Source organism: Drosophila suzukii (genome assembly GCF_043229965.1).
Source record: "Drosophila suzukii chromosome 2 unlocalized genomic scaffold, CBGP_Dsuzu_IsoJpt1.0 scf_2c, whole genome shotgun sequence".
NCBI classification, from domain to species: Eukaryota; Metazoa; Arthropoda; class Insecta; order Diptera; family Drosophilidae; genus Drosophila; species Drosophila suzukii.
Genome location: NW_027255896.1, coordinates 25070692 through 25077640, shown reverse-complemented (window position 1 = coordinate 25077640; position 6949 = coordinate 25070692). Strand labels below are relative to the sequence as shown.

Genomic DNA, 6949 nt, shown 5'->3' with positions numbered 1-6949 from the left:
TTCTATTTCCCAACTCCAGCAACGGAGACAACACCGCAGTAAGCCTGGAGCTGCAAAGTGGCTCTATAAGGGTCCTATCGGCCTACTTGGCCTTTGAAAAGGAAAACCCCCAGATGCGCTGGCCAGAGGACTGGCAGAGGAATGCGAAAAGCTCAGGAAAAGTTTGGCTATAGGCTGTGACGCCAACGCCCATCACACCCAGTGGGGTTGCCCAAACAACAACGACAGAGGTGAGTCTCTTTTTGATTTTATTCTAAATTCGAACCTATTCTTATGCAATAGGGGCAATGTCCCTACATTCATAACTAAATCTTGCCAAACGATCATAGATCTAACTTTGGTATCAGACTCACTTGTAGGCGCAGTCAAAAACTGGGCAGTCTCTGACGAGCACTCCTTTTCGGACCATAGATTCATAGAAACCGTGTTGTCCCTTGATTCGCCCTTGCCGGTCAGCTTCGCTAACCCCAGACGAGCAGACTGGCTTAGGTACAAAGAAGTTCTGACGAATATCCTCCCCATGGCACCGTCAGAAAGCATCACAAACCCACAGGAGCTGGACGGTACAGTATATAAATTCACAGAGGCATGCAGCACTGTCTTTAAAGTGGCATGCCCCACATGGAAACCAAGAGGAAGGAAAAAACCCCCCTGGTGGACCCAACAACTATCAACCCTCAGAACCAATTGCAGATGCCTGTTTAACAGAGCAATGGCGGGAAATGAGGACACTAACTGGCTGAACTACAAGTATAAGATATCCTCTTACAAAAAGGACATTAGAAGAGCAAAACGAACGGCATGGCAGACCTTTTGCTCTGACATAGAAAAAACAACTGATGCCGCAAGGCTCAGGAAAATACTCTCCAAGATAGCCGAGCCTTTGGGCTATCTTCAAAAAGCAAATGGAATGCTCCTAGACGCTCACTTCCCGGGGAGCCAACAAGCAGGTCATCCTCCTGAAAGAGGAGCAGGAGAGGGAATCGAGTTAGATCCACTCCTATCAGACCGCAACATGAAATGGTCCATTCATAGTTTTAGACCATACAAATCGCCGGGACTGGACAGGATAACACCGGCTCACATCCAACAAGCAAGACAAATAGCCATAAACTGGTTGAAAAAAATCTTCCAATCCATCCTGGCGGTAGGAGAACTACCAACAGCATGGCAAGAAACAAAGGTGGTTTTCATTCCCAAGGCAGGAAAGGCCACTCACACCACAGCAAAGGATTTTAAGAAATAAGCCTAACATCATTCCTGCTTAAGAGCTTTGTAAGAATGATAAGCCTACACATAAGGGCCACCGTAGACCCGACACAAATATCAGAAGCACAGCACTCTTACACCAAAGGTAAGTCAACCGAATCGGCGCTACACTTGGTGGTAAGCAGCATCGAGAAATCACTCAGCATCAAGGAATACACACTGATCCCCTATAACGTGCTCCCCACTGCTATAACAGAATCTCTCACAGAACTAGGGGTTGAGCCGCCAATGGTGAGGCTGATCCATAAATTGCTTATAAGCAGAATGGTCACAGCCACACTAGGGACCTCAACCCAGACTAGACTAGTGAACAGAGGCACCCCGCAAGGAGGTGTACTATCACCCATCTTGTGGAATATCGCAGTAAATAAACTACTGCGGATTCTGGAAGGAAAAGGTTGTAAGGTCGTGGCATACGCAGACGACGTCGCCATCATCTTTAATGGAAAATATCCACAAACACTTTGCGATCTTATGACCGCTAAGCTTAAAATACTATCGGAATGGACGATAGCGAACGGACTCGGGGTAAATCCCTCGAAAACAGAACTTGTTTTCTTAACAAATAGGTACAAAATTCCACAACTTAACCCACCTTTTCAAAACAATGGTAATCTCTCTTTTAGCGATCACGCCAGGTACTTGGGGTTAGTACTAGATAAGCGCCTCAAATGGGGCTTAAACAACCAAGAGAGAACCAAAAAAGCGACCATTGCACTCTACTCCTGTAAAAAAGCAATCGGGCTAAGATGGGTCATGTCCCCAAGAATAGTTAACTGGATATACACAGCGGTAGTCAAGCCAATCCTACTGTACGGAGTGGCTCTGTGGTGGACAAACTAGCACAACCTTGCACAAACAATGCATACTGACTCTTATAAACAAAGTACAGCGAATGGCGGCTTTGTGTATTAGTGGAGCCCTTCGAACCACCCCGAATGAAGCGCTGAATGCGATCTTGAACCTCCCTAGCCTGGACTTAGCAGGCATGGAAAGGGCCAAATCGGCAGCTATTCGACTGAGGGACACAGGGCAGTGGAAAGCCCAATTTTATGGCCATTCTAAAATTCTCCAGCATGATAAATCGATTCCGAAGATCACGGATCTATGCAAATCCATTGAATATAGTCACACACCCTTTGAGGCTTTGATTCCTGATAGAGAGGAATGGGAACAGGGCCGACCGGCACGACGGGTGCAATCTGTTTCTATACAGATGGCTCCAAATTAGAAGGACAAGTTGGCGGAGGTGTATACTCCGAACAATTAGATATCAGGAAGTCATTCAGGCTCCCGGAACACTGTAGCGTCTTTCAGGCGGAGGTCCACGCTATAAAAGAAGCACTAACCTGTTTAAAGAACTTAATCCTCCAAAGAGGACACCTAAACATATAAAGTGACAGCCAAGCGGCTTTTAAATCGATCTAATCAAAAAACACACACTCCCGTACAATATCAGACTGTTGCAGATCTCTCCACGAGAAGGCTAATTAGCTTACTATCAGCCTAATATGGGTTCCGTGTCACCGGTACATCGTAGGCAACTTCATGGCGGGTGAGCACGCCAGGCAGTGCACCTCCAAGCTTTTCCTCCCAGGAATGGAAAATGTCGGTATGCCCATGGCAACTTGCACGCTAAATATAAAAAACTACTTTAACATACTAGCCAACACCCATTGACAAAACGCACCACAGTGTCGCATCTCTCACCAGACGTGGCCTGTGATAAGCAACAAAAAAACCTCGGAGTTACTCAAACTCAGCCGCACAGAGTGTGGCATGTTGATTTGAGCTCTTACAGGCCACTGGCTTGATGGCGCAAATGCCGGCAGGCTAAAAGCCCCGCAAAATGATTTCTGCAGAAGCTGTAGGGATGAGGAAGAAGTTGAAACGGTGGAACACCTTCTCTGCTTCTGCCCAGCCCTATGCAGACTCAGACTGAAACACTTAAGAAGCCCCTTCATCGATGATCTTACCGAAATATCGGAGATTAATCTCAAAAACATAAGTGCCTTTATTAAATCTTCCGAGTGGAAGACATGCTGATCGGCTTAACACAGGCTGAAACTACTAGAAACGGGACCATAGAGAAGGAAGAAACGAGATCATGCGGTATCACAATGGACCCATTGAGGTCTAAGTGTGTCGGACTATAGTCCGACAGCCGCCCTAATCTAACCTAACCTAAAGCCAAGGGTTAACAATCACATCCGGAGTTGTTGATATTGGTGGTAGCATATTCGTAAATGGTCAAACTTATGTTGCACTTTCTCGTTTAAAAACTCTAGCTGGCTTACATATTCTTAACCTTTATTCTAAAAGTATTAAGACAAATAATGGGGCTATAATAGAATACAATAGATTAAGAAGTTTATATAGAAGAGATCTGCAACATCTTGTTGGTAATAATAAAAAAAATAAAAATATTTCTGATAAAAATATATATTTGAGACGTCAAACAACGGCTATTATTGAGCCAACAGTACTAGATCAAATGTAAGCAGCAAAAAAAAAAAAAACGCCTGTAAAGTTATTTTACACAATAAACGTGGTATGGAAAATCCAAATAATGCTTGTTATGCGAACTCGGTTTTACAGTGCCATTTTTAAATTACACAAACCCTTTATTAATCTGGAAAAATGTTAATATTTCAGATTCACGTTCGGAAATATTTAATAATATTGAACAGCAAGACAGTGGAGATTTTTGAGGCAGCTTTTGGAATGTCCTTCCTTGCAACAAATTAAACCATTTTTTATACATAAGCATGTAGCAATTATAAAGTGCTCTAACTGTGATTATAGGAAAAACAAACAAATAAATTAAAACTTGGTTGCTCAACTTCATATTCCCGAAAGTAGAAAATGTACAATAAAAGAATTAAGAAAGCAGCATTTGTACGCCTTCGTCAGGCGTATACGAAGAAAACCAATTTTAATTTAATAAACACTTAGCAAATTGAGTTAAGTTTTGAAAAAAAGAGGTTCTGTTTATCAAGTGCAATATTTCATCGTGGTCAAGGTTTTAACGAAGGACATTATACATCTATTTTACGAAAAGATGGAAATCTATACAAAGCCGATGATGCAACAATAACTAAATCTTCTTGGCCCCAGAACAGCAAAGATAGAAGAAATAAGTCTTTAAAGTTATGATCTATAGTTCCAAAAATGAAGAAAGTGTAATAAACATAATTTAAGTTATTGCATAAAATATTTACATTTGTTTTGGTTGGCAAAAATCCCCATACTGAACCCTCCTCGAGGGTGCCCACTGGTAATGACGCTACAGTGCCTAATTTAAGGTGGCGCTTAGCTAAGATTAGGGGTCGAATCTGTGTGTTTGGTTTTTTAATAGCAAAGCCATATGGGGACGACTCCTAGTCATGGTATTGGGGTACTTAAACTCTTGTGCAAAAAAAAACTTCTGATATCAAACAAAAACACCTCCTAACGAGGTAAAAAGTAGTGGCGAACGCGCCTTTATAAATATTTCTGATATCAACAATTGTGACGAAAGTTATTGATATCAGAAATTTTTGTTTAAGGCGCTTTTGCCACTACTTTTTACCTCGTAAAGAGGTGTTTTTGTTTGATATATTTAAGACCGATTTGTTTTTTTTTTTTTTGTGGAGTACTGGTATCATTTTTTTGACTTTGTAATATTTTAAGGGGAAAAAAAACCCAACTATCCAAAAAATACGAAATGATTTGGTGGATAGTACTTAATTAATATAAGTGTCCTGAAACAAATTACCAAATACCACATAATTTGGTGTATTGTAAGGGGTATTTCATTATTATTATTGCCCACGGTGTAGAACTGGTATTATTTTTATACCCATGCAGAGGATATATTGATTTCAGTCAGATGTTTGCAACGCAGTGAAGGAGACGTTTCCGACCGCATAAAGTAGATATATTCTTGATCAGCATGACTAGACGAGTCGATCTAGCCATGTCCATCTGTCCGTCCGTTTCTACGCAAACTAGTCTCTTAGTTTTTAAGCTATCGGGCTAAAACTTTCCAAAAAAATAATATGAACAAATTATAGCCTAGGTGTTTTTGTACCCGTTACTCGTAAAGTAAAAGGGTACACTAGATTCGTCGGAAAGTATGTAACAGGCAGATGGAAACTCCTCCGACCCCATAAAGTATATATATTCTAGATCAGGATCACTAACCGAGTTGATCTAGCCATGTCCGTCTGTCCGTCTGTCCGTCTGACCGTCTGTCCGTCTGTCTGTCCGTCCGGATGAACGTTGAGATCTCGGAAACTTCTTGGGCAGCGCAAGTTTGTTTCAGCAAAGTGCCACGCCCACTCTAACGCCCACAAACCGCCCAAAGCTGTGGCAAAACAGTTTTTATGCTAGAATAAAAATTTTAACTGAAATGTATTGTTCTCATCAATACCTATCGACTGCCACGCCCACTTTAACGCCCACAAACCGCCCAAACCTGTGACGCCCACAATTTTCATGCTAGATACAAAAGTACCCAAAATATACTAAACGAAAGTATGAAATAGTATTATTGTCCACGATGGAGTAATGCTATTATTTTGCACTGGATTAATAATTTGAAGTAGGAAAACACCAAACATCATCATCATCATCAGTATCACAAAAGCGCCGGTGGAGAACTGTTATTATGTTGTCTTCTATATTCTCGGAAACGCCCACAAATCGCCCAAAACTTTGGCACCTACTGTTTTGATGCTAGAATAAAAATTTTAACTGAAATGTATTGCTCTCATCAATACCTATCCATAGATCCAAACGCTAGTTTAACACCCACAAACTTCAAGAAATCGTAAGTGTGAACGCGGATATCTCGGAAACTATCAAAGACAGAGAATTGGGACTTCAGATTTAGATTCCGTAGCCTTGTACGCAGCGCCAGTTTTTTACGCGAATATGCCACGCCCACTCTAACGTCTACAAACCGCACAAACCTGTGGCGCCCAATCTCACTTTGCTGCTTGCATATCTCCATTTTCCTTTTGTCCATTTAGCTGAGCCGAGTACATCGACTAAAGCGTTCTTCCTTGTTTAATAGGTTGGCAGACTAAAACATTAATTTGTGGGACTCGAATGCTGGGAGTCTACAAAATATATTTGTATATATGTTTATGAATTTTGTATTAAATATATAGCAGCGGATATTCAATAAAAATCTATTGCCAAATTTTTGGGGGTCTTTATTAGCAGAACACTGGAAATAAACGTGTTCTATCTGTACGCTTGGCATTTATGTATGTATGTATCAATGTACGTAACAATGTATGTACGGCCAAATGCATTGAGATTTGTCTTACATCAATATGCACCCCAAAAAGAGTCGGAAAATAGGCAACATGGGAAGCACGTAGGAAAGGTGTAAGGATGCTCTCAGGCCGGGATACAACTCTCAGTCGGATACAGAGGTCCTTTTAGAAGAAGTTTGTAAAGTCACTGAGACAATGGGCTGGAGAGTTATGTCCGAAGGGCGAACGATGATTTTTATTTAATTATCCCGGAGATTTGGACCTATCCGATCGAGGGGGGGTTTCAGGTGGGTGTAGGCCTTGCGATTCTGGAAGGACCTTCGGGGTTATGGTGATTTCGGAACGTTAACTCCTTTCGTGACGGAAAATTCCACGGGCTGGACCTTCAAGCGGGGCTGCGCCCGGATCTTCTC

The 6949-nt window shown here is 41.8% G+C and overlaps 1 long non-coding RNA gene across 2 annotated transcripts; it reads left to right on the top strand.

Moving 5' to 3' along the window:
* The first annotated feature begins 5903 nt into the window (after nt 1-5903).
* Nucleotides 5904-6457, top strand: LOC139354148 (uncharacterized). Of its 2 annotated transcripts, none has more exons than XR_011605230.1 (2): nt 5904-6082; nt 6155-6457. It is a non-coding gene; the product is annotated as an uncharacterized lncRNA (long non-coding RNA). The 2 variants fall into 2 exon arrangements; XR_011605229.1 differs by having other exon boundaries at nt 6140-6457.
* The last annotated feature ends 492 nt before the right edge of the window (nt 6458-6949 follow it).